Below are 16,366 nucleotides of genomic sequence, written 5' to 3'. Positions count from 1 at the left end.
AGCTATATTGTAAGGGATTACTGATATTTTAAAATACTAGCTTAGTCTATAGACAACAAGATGTAGCGAACGCAATATACAAGAGCATTTTATTCACAAACATTGAATAATGCTATTGGTTTCTCGGTCCCACGAACTACTTTTACAGTTTTTTAAAGAATTTGCTTTACGTCGCACCGCCACAGATAAGTCTTATAGCGACGATGGGTTGGGAAAGGCCTAGGAGTGAGAAAGAAGCGGTCGTGGCCTTAATTAAGGTGCCTGGTGTGAAATAGGAAACCACGGAAAACCATCCTTAGGGCTGCCTACAGTGGGGTTCGAACCCACTATCTCCCGGATACAAGCTCACAGCAGGGTGCCCCTAACTGCACGGCCAACTTTCCCGGTACTTTTACGGTTTTCGGAGACGCAAAGGTGCCAGAATTTTGTCCCACAGGAGTTATTTTACGAGCCAGTACATCTACCGGTACAAGGCTGACGTATTTGAGCACCTTCAAATACCATCGGACTGAGCCATGATCGAACCTGTCAAATTGGGCTTAGAAGGCCAGCGCTCTACCGTAGAAGCTACTCAGCTCGGCGACATACATAGAAATACACCTACAATATTCAGTTAATACATTCAGTTACTACTAAGGGCTGTTGTATGCAGTATCCATCCACGAAATCTTGTTGTTTAATAGTTTCTGAAAGACGTGTTGGCAGAGTAAGTTAATAGGCAAAGTTCAAGAGTAGTAAAAAGGTGTGATGATGCGCAGAGGAAAAACTTTGTAGAATGTAACAGTATTATGTATAGGAAACTTTAGTGTAAATTTTGTGAATCGGTTCTTCTGTCATGAGGAACAATGTAAGGTATGTTTACCATGATGTGAATTACATAACGCATGTTGTGCAGCCGTCATTTCAGTAACAACAAATGCTATAGTAAGGAACTTGCTAATAGTTGAATACGACTATGTTCACTTCCAAACCCTAAAAGTGATGGGCTGGATCAGTCCCAACGGAGGGCATTCTGAACATTTTTATGAAGGAAAGGGTTTCATGGGGCATACTAGTACGCTGTTCCAGTGTGTTTCCCATGATTAATTTACTATGTAGAGTTGTAGAAAATGAGTTCAAACATGGAAATATAGCTTTTCCGCACCCATGTCCATGTAAGATACAGTCGTACCAGTTTAATGCGACATCGCTTTTAACGACATATTGGATATAATGGCGAAATCTAACGGTCCCGTCTAAATCCTATAAAAACACTGTATTTAAAAACAATCGCTTAGTACGACATCGCTTATTACGACATATCGCATAAAACGAGTACTTTTATCACATCTCCTCAGAAATATATGGACTATAACTATACCAAACTTTTGTTTATTACGCGCTTGGGGATTGCTGACAATAATGTCGATTTTAAATCATTCTGTCTGTTACATAGTCAAGGCAAGCATTGCTGTGAAAATGTCACAAAAGAAAGGGAAGAGTTGAATATTGAAGAAAAGCCGCAAATAATTTGGCGAGGAGTAAATTAGGGAAACAAACGTCAGCATCGCGGAGGAGCTGGGTTCGTTACCCTCGACGATTTCCAGGATTTGGAAGGACAGAGTGAACATCTCATTTATTGTCCACAACTGTCTGTGACATCACTGATCAATTTTATATTGTTGGCAATTCTTTCCTTATTATTTTTGTATATTTTGCTGGCATGTTATTGCTGTACGTACTGTACAAATAATTGAAGACAGATTCCTCTCTGTCGCACTCCACAAATACTTATTTCACTTGCGTTTTCTGAAGTTTTAAACTTTATACTGTTAATTAACCATGTAGGCCTAATTGTGCAGCCTAAAATTTACAGATATGACACTTTTGGCGACAAAGCAAAAAGACCGGTTTGTGCGACTCGCCTATAACGACCGTTAATTAGCAGTCACTTGGGAGTCGTTACAAACGGTTTCAACTGTTCTTCTACGTGTGAGGAAAGTGTCCTGAAAATTCGCTCGCATCTTGTTGTTACAACCTGTTTATCTCAGATTTTCGGAAGAGACTGCCCAGTTTCAATGAGAGCCAGTGGTTTATTTCTTGTTTATTGTTGTAGCCAAGGCGTCGAAAGGAATACTGAGGGAACTGAGAGTGAGTTACACAGCTGATGGTTACAAAAGGGGACCCATTTGCCCAGTTCTGAAATCGGTGATAGCATCTGTATGAACCACGCAGTTTACATGGTTCATCGATCACTTTATTTTTACAAGTTACTTTACGTCGAACCGACACCGATGTCTTTTTTTTCTATTTGCTTTACGTCGTACCGACAAAGAGAGGTCTCATGGCAATTATGGGATAGGAAAGGCCTAGGAGTGGGAAGGAGGCGGCCGTAGCCTTAACTAAGGTACAGCCCCAGCATTTGCCTGGTGTGAAAATGAGAAACCACGGAAAACCATCTTCAGGGCTGTCGACAGTGAGGTTCGAACCCACTATCTCCCGGATGCAAGCTCACAGCTGTGCGACCCTAACCGCACGGCCAACTCGCCCGATACACAGAATGATGTCTTATGGCGAGGATGGGATAGGAAAGGGTTACGAGTGAGAAGGAAGCGACCATGCTTTTAATTAATGTACACCCCCAGCATTTGCCTGATGTGAAAATGAGAAACCACTGAAAACCATCTTCAGGACTGCCGACAGTGGGATTCGAACCCACTATCTCCCGAATGTAAGCTGATAGCTACGTGACTGAAACCGCATGCCAACTTGTTTGGTGGTTCATCGATCAGACGTGACACATGAAGATCTTTTCTTTTCTTTAGCTAGTGGTTTAACGTCGCACAAACTCAGATATATTTTCGTAGACTATGAGATAGGAAACGGCTAGAACTAAGAACGAAACAACCGTGAACGTTATTACGATATAACCCCAGCAGTTTCCTGGCATGAAAATGGGAGACCATGGAAAAATATCTTCGTTGCTGTTGGCAGTGTTCGAACTCATCTCTGGAATGAAAGCTCATTTTCTAGAATACCGTACAATATTGCCTTTGCTGGTGGGACCTAGTGTTTACAGTGCACTATGTCTTCTGGTATAGGCTAGAGCAATTTTGTTACTTTCATTGATCTGTCTCAGTCTTAACCTTGGCTTTGACAATATGAAAGTGACTGAGGTATGAGCGATGCTAGTACTGCCATTCCTTATGCAGCCAGTCCCTGCTATGAACGGTGTTAAAATGTTGCTCATAGGGTCAGTTGGTGCATGCATTTCACTGGGCTTGGCAAACTGATATGTAATAGTAACTCCTGGCTCGGTGAGGAAAGCAACGGGAAACTACCTCACTCCTCATTTCCCTAGTACGCCTCTTTAGTGATGCCTAGGCCATCTATGACAGCTGATGGCAGAGCTGTTGAGGATCCAACCAGCCTCAGGGCTGAAGACTGAACATACATACATACCGTACAATAACTACCGCGCTCAGGTTTGTCCAACACATTTTGTCAACCACCTCTAAACAAAGTTTTAACCCTGTTAACTAAGTCCTTATTGTCTTCAAGTTTCAATCACTCATGATATCCTGCTTATCAGTTTTAGCGATTAAAATTAATGGTTACGATTGGGCGATGGATGCATTTCAAATCATCGTAAAATGTGAATGATAAAAACAGGTCTGTTTCGTTTATCAACACCAATTCTTTTATTTACCAAATTAATTATATTATTACTTCATGACCGGCCTCTTATCCAAAAGGCCCGGGTTCGATTCCCGGACAGGTCAGGAATTTTTATCTGGATCGAGGTTTGGTCCGAGGTCCACTCAGCCCACGAGATTACAATTGAGGAGCTATCTGACAGTGAGATAGCGGCTCTGGCCTAGAATGTCGAATAACGGTCTAGAAGATTCATCTTGTCGACCACATGACACCTCGTAATCTGCACGCCTTTGGGCTGAGCAGCAGTTACTTGGCAGACCATGGCCCTTCGGAGATATAACGCCATGTGATTTGGTTTGGTTTCTACTACTTCATAACGTCGCCATGGATACGAACGTTTACTACAGTAATTTCATGATCGCTCTTCGTTATAGATCTTGGCTTATTTGTGGAATATCGCAAATTTTAACATAAAACACTAATCGTTCCATATCAAATTTTAAAACGTTCAGTAATACTACATGTATTACATTCTGCTGTTTAAACAGATTATTTAAATACAAGTTACTTATGATTTTCGACCGAATTTTAAATGCCCCAGAAATGAACATCTCAGTTACCAAGTTTCCATTCGGAATTTAAATCGATTTGGAAACGGTTTCCGTATCGAATACTTCATGGAGACGAGGACTCAGTTCGTATTGAGTCTCAAAGTCGATCCTACTAGAAAGTGGGATCGAATCGTACACAATACGCATATGGTATCATGGAAACACAGAACGTACTGAAATCGATTTGAAAATGCTACGGATGCTCGATTGTAGTTTATTTATAATGTGCTTTCTGTAATTTCATTCGCGTTCATTTGATTTCAGCTTACTGTTCTTTATATATTTGACAATGTGTAGTACTAACAGACCCGGTCTAGAAAGCTAAGAGCCGGGCTGAGTGGCTCAGACGGTTAAGGCGCTGGCCTTCTGACCCCAACTTGGCAGGTTCGATCCTGGCTCAGTCCGGTGGTATTTGAAGGTGCTCAAATACGTCAGCCTCGTGTCGGTAGATTTACTGGCACGTAAAAGAACTCCTGCGGGACTAAATTCCGGCACCTCGACGTCTCCGAAACCCGCAAAAGAGTAGTTAATGGGACGTAAAACAAATAACATTATTATTATTAGAAAGCTAAGAATACCGGCCGAGAGGATTCGTCGTGCTGACAACACGACACCTCATAATCTACAGGCCTTCGGACTGAGCAGCGGTTGCTTGGTAGGCCAAGACCTTTCAGGGCTGTAGTGCCATGAGGTTAGTTTGGTTAGGTTAGTACTAACAGAAATCTGTGTACGCCGGAGGAGAGTATAACGTTATTGGAAATAATACGAGAAAAGGAAATGCAGAAACTCTTAGGCGGAAAATGATTTGCAACAATTCTATATTCAGCACATGAAGCTAGTTTTGTACAAAGCGATTGCAACTTTTTTTCTCAACAGACATTGGTTTTTCTCACGAAAAGCTTGTTTGATTTGAGGTGTGGTTCAAGACGCAGACATCTGAACTTAAATGTCGAAGAACTCATCCTAAAGTTGCCTGACCAATCATAATTTGTAAAATAACGTTGTGCAATACGCTCCCACCAGTCCTCACTCCTTTCTTTTGTACAGTGCAACCTTCTCTTCGTAGCTTATTTTTGCTTAGCTCAGACTGAAGAAAAAAACATATTCTGTGCTTGCAACTGCTGCAGGAAGAACACTGTCTCCGTCTGTCACTCAAATCGTTCATTCTCCCATCTCTGAAATGAATAGATTAAACTTACAAAAACCTGATACACTATCATAGTTGGGCCCACGAGAGTTAAAGTCGGAGGTTTAGCGCCACTAGCGAGAAAAAGTTGACTAACGCTGCTCGAAAATGGTCTGTTGCTATGGCAACGATAACAGAAATGCCACATTTAAGGAAGCTATTGCCATGTGGGTTGGCTTGCTCTCAGTCGCTTTTGTGATGTTATTCGGAGTAGTACTGTGTTAGTTGTTGCTGGTTTATGTAGTAATTTAAGCGTTTGTTTCCTGAATATTATTTTCGTTGTTAGTTTTTTTTTTTTGTAAGTTAATCAGTGGCTAGTTGCACAGTTCTATTATCTAATTAACATGTGCATTTGTTGAGGTTGTGGTCAGTTTAGTGAATATGAAATCTCATGTTTATCGGCAATGATGTGTTCTGTCTTAAATGCCGGAATTATTAGGACGAGCTTAGGAAAGGGTTAAAGTTTATTGAGTTTTATTAGGCCAACATAGTTGATTAAATATTCAGCCTGAATGAAAGGGTGGTATGCCACAGAATGAGGTAACTATGACAACACAGCGTACTTCGTAGTTACTGCTTTCGCCACTCAAATATCAGACCTCACCTCACGTGGGTCCAACTATAGGCACAATACCACAGCTTTTGAAACTTCCATTGCTTTAGTGATTGTACGAGCTATAGGCTGTACGTAAAATAAGTTCGTATCACGGACTTTTAAGTCCCTATGGTATAATGCACGAGGACTTCTTTATTTACTCTACTTTGGTTAGGGTTGGCCGTCGCTGTCAAGCGCTACATGTTGGATTATTCTTCTACGGCATCCCGAGATCTCGTACTCTACGAGTGTCAAGACTATCGTATTCAAATCGATCTGATTACGGATTGAATCTCGCACGGAAACAGGTAACGTACTGAGTACGAAAAGCGTATTCAAATCCACTTCAATCTCCATGGAAACGTAGTAAGTACCAATAAACGTACAGTGACAAGACTATAACAGTGATCTATTTCATCTGATACTAGCCAAATATAGTTCAGCCGGGCTGAGTAGTTCACACGGTAGAGCGCTGGCCTTCTGTGGCCAGCATGGCAGGTTCGAATCTGGCTCAGTCCGGTGGTTTTTGAAGGTGCTCAGATACTCCAGCTTCGTATCGGTAGGTTTACTGGCGCGTAAAAGAACTCCTGCGGAACAAAATTCCGGCATCTCAGCGTCTCCGAAAACTGAAAAGTAGTTAGTGTGATATAAAACCAATAACATTATATTAGTTCACGTGACGAGGTCTCAGCTGGCACTGAAGTGGAGGAACATGCCGAATATCGAGGATTGCTGCTTACCTTTTCGGTGATTATTATAATGGTTCTTATTTTTCTTGGTCCTTTCCCCAATTTACAGCGGTAAGTAACAGGTCTTGGTTTGGCCCAGATTTGTAGTCGGATGCCTTTCCTGACACGAATCATATGTGGAGGGTTGTATTCACTGTTGTTTGTTTCTCTGGTGGTTGGTAGTGTGTGAAAAGAAGTGTATTATAGGACGAATAAGACGAACAAAACAACCTAGTCCCCGAGCTAGAAGAATTAATCATGCTTGGCTTGGCCGAGAATCGGAGCCGGAATCTTCTGAATCAAGGGCAACGACTTGATCATTCAACCAAGGAGCTGAATACTCCTCTTCTTATCCTTATTTTAAAATAAATTCCGCGGTAGGTGTCTTTGTGCAGACTAATGTCGATAAATCACCGAACAGATTCTGTTTCAGGTTTCACCGTTGAGTTGGATTTATCGAGGAAGGTTTAGGTGTTTGTTTGTTTGTTTGTTTGTTTGTTTGTTTAGTCCTCAGCACGAAGGCTGGTTGGATCCTTTACAGCTCCATCATTAGCTGACATAGAATGACCTAAGCATTACTGAAGATGTGTACCAAAAAATGAGGAAAGAGTTAGTTTCCCGTTGCTTTCCTCATCGAGCCAGAAGTTGCTGTTACGTAACAGTCTGAGGTGTATGGAACTTAATCTACGACAAAGGTGAACAGAGCAATAGCGATTTTAGTGAAGAAACACAAAGCCATCCGAGCGCCTTCTCGGCTTACGCTGCCTAAAACGTCTACGATAGACCGGTAACATTCGAAGAAGAATTATCAGTATAAAAATCTTCACAAACACGTCCCCGAATGTATATACCTATGATGTAGAGGCCTGATGCAGGCTTATGTAGTTGACAGCCATGAGCGAATTGTACGTCTGGGTGTGTGGTGGTCATGATGGTCATGACGTCATGAGGTAGGAAGAGGGTGAAACGCGATGTCGGCATGTACCTACTACTTGCACCATCAACAGCGCCATATGCCTTCACATATGAACACTGTAGGCAGATTTTTAATTGAACCCAGGCTTTAAGCATGCTATCTAGTGATTACAAAATGTGTACCATCACCTCTCCTGGCCTGTCGGCTAACATTCTGATCGAGAAAATTTTTCGACCAACGGGACTCGAACTAACTAAAGAGACTTGACATCTTGACTATTATGATCACCTGTTGTGTATATTATCCTAAAATCAACCAACAATAACATTTGCTCTGACTGACTATGCTTGATGGAGGTGTGTTCTGTGTCTTCAGCTGCCACACATTTCCATTAAATGACATTACTCCTGCTAATCGGCGATGGGTACAACAACAAATAATAATATTCTTCTTACTGACCTTTTCCCAGTTTATTGGGGTCGGCACTTCATATAGCTTTGGCCCAGTGATCCGACCGGATTCTCCGCGTAAAGGGATGCATACAATATTGCGATCGTGGTTGTGGAGTGATGAGTTGTCTGTACTGTGGCTGGGGGCGGTAGAATAACACCCACGGCATCCCCTGCCAGTCGTAAGAGGCGACGAATAGGCCCCAGGGGCTCTCAACTTGGGTGCGTGGGTTGGCGATCACAGGAACTTACTTGAGTCCTGGCATTGCTTCCACTTACTTATGCCAGGCTATTCACTTTCATCTCTCCTATCCGACCTTCCTTGGAGAACTCTTGTTCTTTTCCGACTCCGACAGTATTACGTACGGAGGTCTAGGGAGTCTTATTTTCACGTCATTTATAGCCCTTGTCTTTCTTCGGTCGATAACTTCATTTTTCGAAATGGTGGTTCCCTTTCATGTTTCCCCTCTGAGGTGTAGGGGTAGCGTGCCTGCCTCTTATCCGGAGGCCCCGGGTTCGATTCCCGGACAAGTCAGGGATTTTTACCTGGACCCGAGGGCTGGTTCGAGGTCCACTCAGTCTACGTGATTAGAATCGAGGAGCTATCTGACGGTGAGATAGCGGCCCCGGTCTAGAAAGCCAAGAATAACGGCCGAGAGTATTCGTCGTGCTGAACACACGACACCTCGCAATCTGCAGGCCTTCGGGTTGAGCAGCGGCCGCTTGGTAGGCCAAGGCCCTTCAAGGGCTGTAGTGCCATCGGGTTAGTTAGTTAGTTAGTTAGTTAGTTAGTTAGTTAGTTAGTTAGTGAATAGAGGATGGTTGTCCAGTTGTACTTCCTCTTAAAATAATCATCATCGCCACCACCTGTCCGAGGACCTGTTCGACACGCTTGGTGCAGGTCTTTCTATTTGACAGCCATGGACGACCTGTGCCGTCTGGGCGTGAGATGATGATGGTGATAATGATGATGCAGGGAAAGGGTGAAACCCGATGTCGGCACACAGCCTACTGCTGTCGAATAACACAAAGAAGTCTGCTCAATGCTTAACGTCTCCATCCGATGGGAAAATCACCGTCAACAGCGTCATATGTCCTCATTCCATCTGAACACTGCGAAGAGTTTTGGAACTGAATCCAGGCTTTTGACACATAATCTAGTGATTAGAAAGTACATACCACCACCTCTCCTATCCCGCCGGCCAATATTCTGATGGTGAAAATGTTCCACCAACGGGATTCAAACAGGCTAATCACGATATCAGACCATATAGAGCTGCGCAATAAGATGAACAAAAATACCCAGTCCCCAAGCCAGATGAATTAGCCATTCGCAGTTAAAATCCTCAATCCAGCCGAAAACAGAACTCGCAATCCCCTGAACCGAAGGCCGGCACGCTGACCATAGCCTCGGAACCAGATAATAATAATAATAATAATAATAATAATAATAATAATAATAATAATAATAATAATAATAATAATAATAATAACTTTTGAACAGGATTTTTGAAACGGAGCTGTTTAGCTGATGCGATAAGGGTGTGTTCACTTCCCCGTCAGGAAGTTTGGAAACGCGACTTACTCTTCTGGAGACATCCTACGATAGAAATCAGTTCCAAATTAATTCCTGGATCCAAAGGTCGCCGGACATAAACTGTAGTTTGTCAAATCATCCCACTTAATGTCGATATTACTGACGTTAGAAGCCTCCATCTTCCACCTCTCCGAGGATCTTGGCTTCTACGGAGATAACCTCCCTTTATCTCTCTTCGATGACAAAGAGTTGTGTGTAGTTGGCTGGTTCTATTCCATTTTTATCTCAACGAACCGCAGTAATATTTTAACGTGTTTGCTGAGACTGAACGACGATTATAGAATCCGAATGAAACTTATGACAGGGGATAAAGCTAGGTGTTTCGGTAGGGAAATAGTTAATCTGTAAATAGGTAGTATGTGGCGATTTAGGCTAATTTACTTCTCTTTTCAGATAATGGCGTTCTAAAGCCGGCTTCTTGGCTGGTCAGCGTACTGGCCTTCAGTTTAAAGGGCCCTGAGTTCGTTCTCGGTTGGACCGAGGATTTTTTTATCTGTGTATGGTTAATTCCTCTGGGTCGGGGAATGGGGTTTGTGTTCGTCTTACACTTCTCATCACACACATACAACACATCACAAGGAATAGTGTTAGCGTCAGGAAGAACTAGAGGCCGGAAAATAGGGCAAGTTCAAATGCGTACAAATGCATCCCCTTATGGTGTCCGACTCGTTGGCTGAACGGTCAGCGTACTGGCCTTCGGTTCAGAGGGTCCCGGGTTCGATTCCCGGCCGGGTCGGGGATTTTAACCTTCATTGGTTAATTCCAATGGCACGGGGGCTGGGTGTATGTGTCGTCTTCATCATCATTTCATCCTCATCACGACGCGCAGGTCGCCTACGGGAGTCAAATAGAAAGACCTGCACCTGGCGAGCCGAACCCTTCCTGGGATATCCCGGCACTAAAAGCCATACGACATTTCATTTCATCCCCTTATGGTGTAGGAAACATGGCGTGAGAAGAAAAAACAAATTTAACGGTCGGGCTGAGTGGCTCAGACTCCGGTGGATTCGAACGTGGTCAAATACGCCGGTCTTTTTGTCGGTAAATTTATCGGGACGTTAAAGAACTCCTTTCTTAATACGTTTACCCCCAGAGTTGGTATTTCGCTCGAACTCAGCGAGGCATCCCACCTCTACTGCCTCAAGCGCGAGCGCGAGACTTTGGGTCGGGGATACAACTGGGGAAGAAGACCAGTACCTCGCCCAGGGAGCATCACCTGCTATGCTGAACAAGGGCCTTGTGGGGGGATGGAAAGATTGGAAGGGATAGGCAAGGCAGAGGGAAGGAAGCGGCTGTGGCCTTAAGTTAGGTACCATCCTGGCATTTACCTGGGGGAGAAGTGGGAAAGCACGGAGAACCACTTCGAGGATGGCTGTCGAGAGAATCGAACCCCCCTTTAGTCGTTGACCTCCCGAGGCTGAATGGACCCCTTTCCAGCCTTCACACTACTTTTCAAATTTAGTGGCAGAGCCCGGAATCGAACCCGGGCCTCCGGCGGTGGCAGGTAATCACACTAACCACTACACTACAGAGGCGGACAGAACTTCTGTGGGACAAAGTTCCTGTCATCTCGGCATCTCCGAAAATTTTGAAAGTGGAAGGTAAACCCATAACATGTTAATCTACGAAACATGTATTTATACCATACAAAAGATCGGGTAGTTTTGATTCTTCGATGTTTTATAACAAGGCCCGTAATGAAATAATTTATGTTTTCGACCTCGGTGAGTTTGCGTTCCCGACGCCAGTTTGAAAGCTGAAAACTTACGGATAAATTTCGTTTTTCATAATTTCCAGCCGTCAGTTTCGGGTGAAATGGGAGAAACTGCAGAAATTCATGTACACATTTTATTTTCCTGAATATCTTATTTTCAGTGGGTTAAGAAATAAACCATTACAAAGAATATAGAGAACCTAGCGGAGTGGCCACGCTGTTAACGCGGGGTTTGAATCCCACTGTTGGCAGGCCTGAAGATGGTTTTCTTTGGTTCCCATTTTCACTTCAGGCAAATGCTGGGACAGTTCCTATTCATATGTCACAGTCGATTCCTTCCACTTCCTTGCCCAGTTTTATTCGCGATCATTTCATCTTTAATAGCTCCTCAAGTGAGGCTGGCATCAGGAAGGGCATCCGGCCGTAATAAATATGCCATATAACTTCATCTCACCTTATCCACCCCGTATCAGGAAACGGGACTAACGGCTAGATATACTTCTTCTTCTTTATCTGTTTACCCTCCAGGGTTTTTCCCTCGGACTCAGCGAGGGATCCCACCTCTACCGCCTCAAGGGCAGTGTCCTGGAGCTTCAGACTCTGGCTCGGGGGATACAACTGGGGAGGATGACCAGTACCTCGCCCAGCGTCCTCACCTGCTATGCTGAAATGGAGTCTTGCGGGGGGATAGGAGGATTGGTAGGGATAGACAAGGAAGAGGAAAGGAAGCGGCCGTAGCCTTAAGTTAGGTACCATCCCGGCATTTGCCTGGAGGAGAAGTGGGAAACCACGGAAAACCACTTCCAGGATGGCTGAGGTGGGAATCGGACCCACCTCTACTCAGTTGACCTCCCGAGGCTGAGTGGACTCTCGTACCACTTTTCAAATTTCGTGGAAGAGCCGGGAATCGAACCCGGGCCTCCGGGGATGGCAGCTAATCACACTAACCACTACACCACAGAGGCGGCACGGGTGGATATACATACATTACAAAGTTCGTAGAGAGTAAAGTGGTCTGCAAATTTCGTGTATTAGGCTAGATTTTTCCTTATCTTGACCAGATACTTTTAAACGGAGCCCACAAGTTCGGCTGAAAATGGGAAATGAATGTCACAAATAGCTGTGAAATATCAGCATTTATAAATTATTTTCCCATCAATCAGTCACCACTGATCTGCCCAGGTGGCAGATGCCCTACCTGTTGTTTTCCTAGCCTTTTCTTAAATGATTGCAAAAAAACTGGAAATTTATTGAACATCACGCTTGGTAAGTTATTCCAATCCCAAACTCCCCTACCTATAAACGAATATTTGCCCCAATTTGTCCTCTTGAATTCCAACTTTATCTTCATATTGTGATCTTTCCTACTTTTTTTAAAGACACCACTCAAACTTATTCGTCTACTGACGTCATTCCACGCTATCTCTCCACTGACAGCTCGGAACATACCACTAGTCGAGCAGCTCGTCTTATTTCTCCCAAGTCTTCTCAGCCCAAACTTTGCAACATTTTTGTAACTTTAATCTTTTGTCGGGGAAAAAAAACCAGAACAAATCGAGCTGCTTTTCTTTGGATTTTTTCCAGTTCTTAAATCAAGTAATGCTGGTGAGGGTCCCATACACTGGAAGCATTCTCTAGTTTGGGTCTTACCAGAGACTTATATGTCCTCTCCTCTACATCCCTTAAATACCCTCATAACCATGTGCAGAGATCTGTACCCTTTATTTACAATCATATTTATGTGATTACCCCAATGAAAATCTTTCCTTATATTAACAACAAGGTACTTACAATGATCCCAAAAATGTAGTTTCACCCCAACTACGATCTTTATAATACCCCTACAAATCAGAAACATTAATAACTAAATGAAGTAGGTTAATTAAGAGTAAAGGCAATATAATTAAAAATGTAACGTAAAATATCCGTGACATAGGAGGAATTCTTGTTTTGATAGCTGTAAAAATTCATTGACGAGGGAATGGGTGAAATCCTCCCCCCACCCTGTTAATTCGAAACCTACTTCATTTGTATTCAAGAATCACAGCCGTTATCGGTACTCCAACAGAACGCGAGGAAAATCATACGCCCAAGTACCCTTTTCGAACCAAACCTCATGACCTTGCTAACCGTCATTGCAAGCAACTGTATCTACATAATGTAACGCAGCTGTCATTTACTTTTGAGTATCATGGCCGTGAACTGTCTACCATTTGACTACTAACGAAGTCTGTCCATAATTCCATACACGCTTCCTTCCTTGAGACATTGTTTGACATTTAGCTAATATTGTCTGGCCTAATCAGCCTATGTTACGGAGTCCTTGAAAGCATGCACATTATTTTCATTATTATGCACATTATCTTACGTGAAGATACCATATCACAAAAATTGGCTCTGATGAAAAATGAAATGGCGAATGGCTTTTAGTGCAGGTCTTTTGATTTGACTCCCGTAGGCAACCTGCGCGTCGTGATAAGGATGAAATGATGATGAAACCGACACAATACATCCAGTCCCCGTGCCAGCGAAATTTATCAATGATGGTTACAATTCCTGACCCTGCCGGAAATCGAACCTGGGACCCCTGTGACCAAAGATTCAGCACGCTAGCCACTTAGCCATGGAGCCGGGCTGGCTCTGATGATTGATATTGAAAGAGTTCGACTCCACAGCTGAGTGGTAAGCGTCTTGGCCCTAGGTTCTTGTGGCCCCGGGTAGTCCCTTAATTTGGGGGCTATGTGTTTGTACTGTGCAATTCACACAACACTGTCTCACAGCAAGTCCTACACACGGCAGATGCCAGCCAACCACCCACGCCGGAGGGTCTGCATTACAAGGGCTGCAACCAGGCTAGTAATAGCTACACGAAAATATTATTATTATTATTATAAAGCGAGATAACTTCCAAACTCGGAACTAAAACAAGTCAAATTGAATTTTGCTGTCTTCTTTCTTAATTCGTTCACTGTCCAGGGTTGGTTTTTCCCTCGGACTCAGCGAGGGATACCACTTTTAGCGTCTCAAGGGCAGTGTCCTGGAGCATGAAACTTTGGGTCTGTGGGATACAGCTGGGGAGGAGGACCAGTACCTCGCCAGGTGGCCTCACTTGCTATGCTGAACAGGAGCATTATGGGGGAAGGGAAAACTCTTTTACAAGTTGTTTTACGTCGCACCGACACAGATAGGTCTTACGGCGACGATGGGATAGGAAAGGGCTAGGAGTGGGAAGGAAGCGGCCGTGGCCTTAATTAAGGCACAGCCCCAGAATTTGCCTGGTGTGAAAATGGGAAACCACGGAAAAGGGAAGACTGGTAGGGTAGACAAGGAAATAGGGAAGGAAGTAGCCTTAAGTTTGGTACCATCCCCGCATTTGCTTGGAGGAGAAATGGGAAACCACGGAAAGCCACTTCGAGGGTCGCTGAGGAGGGAACTGAACCCTCCTGTACTCAGTTGACCTCCCGAGGCTGAATGGACCCCGTTCCAGCCTTCGTACCACTTTTCAAATTTCGTGGCAGAGCCGGGAATCGAACCCGAGCTTCCGGGGGTTGGTGGATAATCACACTAACCACTTTCACCACAGAGGCAGGCACTGAATTTTACTTGCAAAAATGTTTAAGATATCGAGCACTAGCCATTTAGTTTGCATCTGAGTTTTGTTGCTAGCAGAAGTTGGCAATACTTCTTGTACACAAAGACACAAAGACGAAACAATTATCTTAGAGAATATGTATGTTACTGACCTGGTCTCCGTTAGTCTGCTCACACCGTATTTTGTGTCGTGGGAAACGTTGACAACTATGATAACTGGGAAGCGGCAGTGTCGAGTTTGAATAGTATATCTAAACCACCACTTTCGCTTACCACAAGCTGGACATGTTATTGAACTCAACTCTTCCCTCACAAATCGTGTTGGTTGATACGCATTTCCAAACACCACAACAAATGCTCACTGAACACACGCTTCACGACAAGCACATGCCTATGTAAAACACGTTAGCTTGTGACTCCACACGCCGTGCAGTCCACAACAACAACCGGCTAACAAGTGACTAGCACACCGCGTACCGTACCTGTTCTTCTACCTGCTCCGGAACTAGTGATGTAACTCACGGCCAGCTAGACCATGACGTTGCTTTGCTGGACCTGCACTTTTTAGCGGTTGGTGTTGTGCATGACGTCACAGCATGCCTTGCGGTTGTGTGCCGAACAATTAATTGATCTAGAAAACATCAGTTACTGATTTTAAAAATAACTCACCAACAGGACATATGATGGCTTTCGAGTGACGCTGCTACTCGCTAATTCAAAAACATTACCTCATCTTCGTAGCCGCGTGCATTTAGTAGGGTTCTGCGATCTCTCTGCGAGCTAAAATAAAGATAGCGTAAATCGTCTGACTGCTTGGGAATGCGGAGGGTAAAACTAACATTTCTAAGCCAAAGCTGTGATAGTTGAAAGTAATGGGATCACCAATCATTTCCGATAGGCTGTATATCGTTGCAGAGAAATTATCTCGGTAGCTTGCAGTAGAGACGATTGCGAGGGGGCCAGTTAAACCCTCCCCCACTGCGTGGAGAAAAAAAATTAAAAAATTATTCCATTTTAGCCGCCCGAAACTGGGAATTATTAAAAAAATTGTATAAACCCTGTTGTCTTTTAAGCTAAAGATTTCCTTTAACGTATTCAATTATTAAGGAAAATACATACCGGAAACACGCACAAAATGCAAAATGTCGTTCGTTGCGGCACAGCGCCACACCAAATAGAGGAAACCCACGGAGGAATGTGTAGCATGTTCTGCTAGGTCGGTAGATGCAGAGTGGGCTTTTGCTCGTAAGTGGCCGCGGCTGGTCCGTGGTGCAACAGCTCTACACTCTGACCGGCCAACCGAGCAGAGGAGGGGTGGCCAATGCTCTACCACCTCTGCATTC

The 16,366-nt window shown here is 43.8% G+C and overlaps 1 protein-coding gene across 1 annotated transcript in view; it reads right to left on the bottom strand.

The window, feature by feature from the left end:
• Positions 1-15,710, bottom strand: part of LOC136876173 (dipeptidase 1) — a 232,961-nt gene extending 217,251 nt beyond the window's left edge. Inside the window, exon 1 of the mRNA XM_067149896.2 lies at positions 15,176-15,710. The gene's annotated coding sequence lies outside the window, so the exon portion shown is untranslated. The remainder of the gene's footprint in view (positions 1-15,175) is intronic.
• Positions 15,711-16,366: the final 656 nt, after the last annotated feature.

The sequence above is a fragment of the Anabrus simplex genome, chromosome 6, assembly GCF_040414725.1.
Source record: "Anabrus simplex isolate iqAnaSimp1 chromosome 6, ASM4041472v1, whole genome shotgun sequence".
Taxonomy (NCBI): domain Eukaryota; kingdom Metazoa; phylum Arthropoda; class Insecta; order Orthoptera; family Tettigoniidae; genus Anabrus; species Anabrus simplex.
The sequence above is the reverse complement of the archived record's forward strand: the minus strand, read 5'-3'. Positions and strand labels throughout refer to the sequence as shown.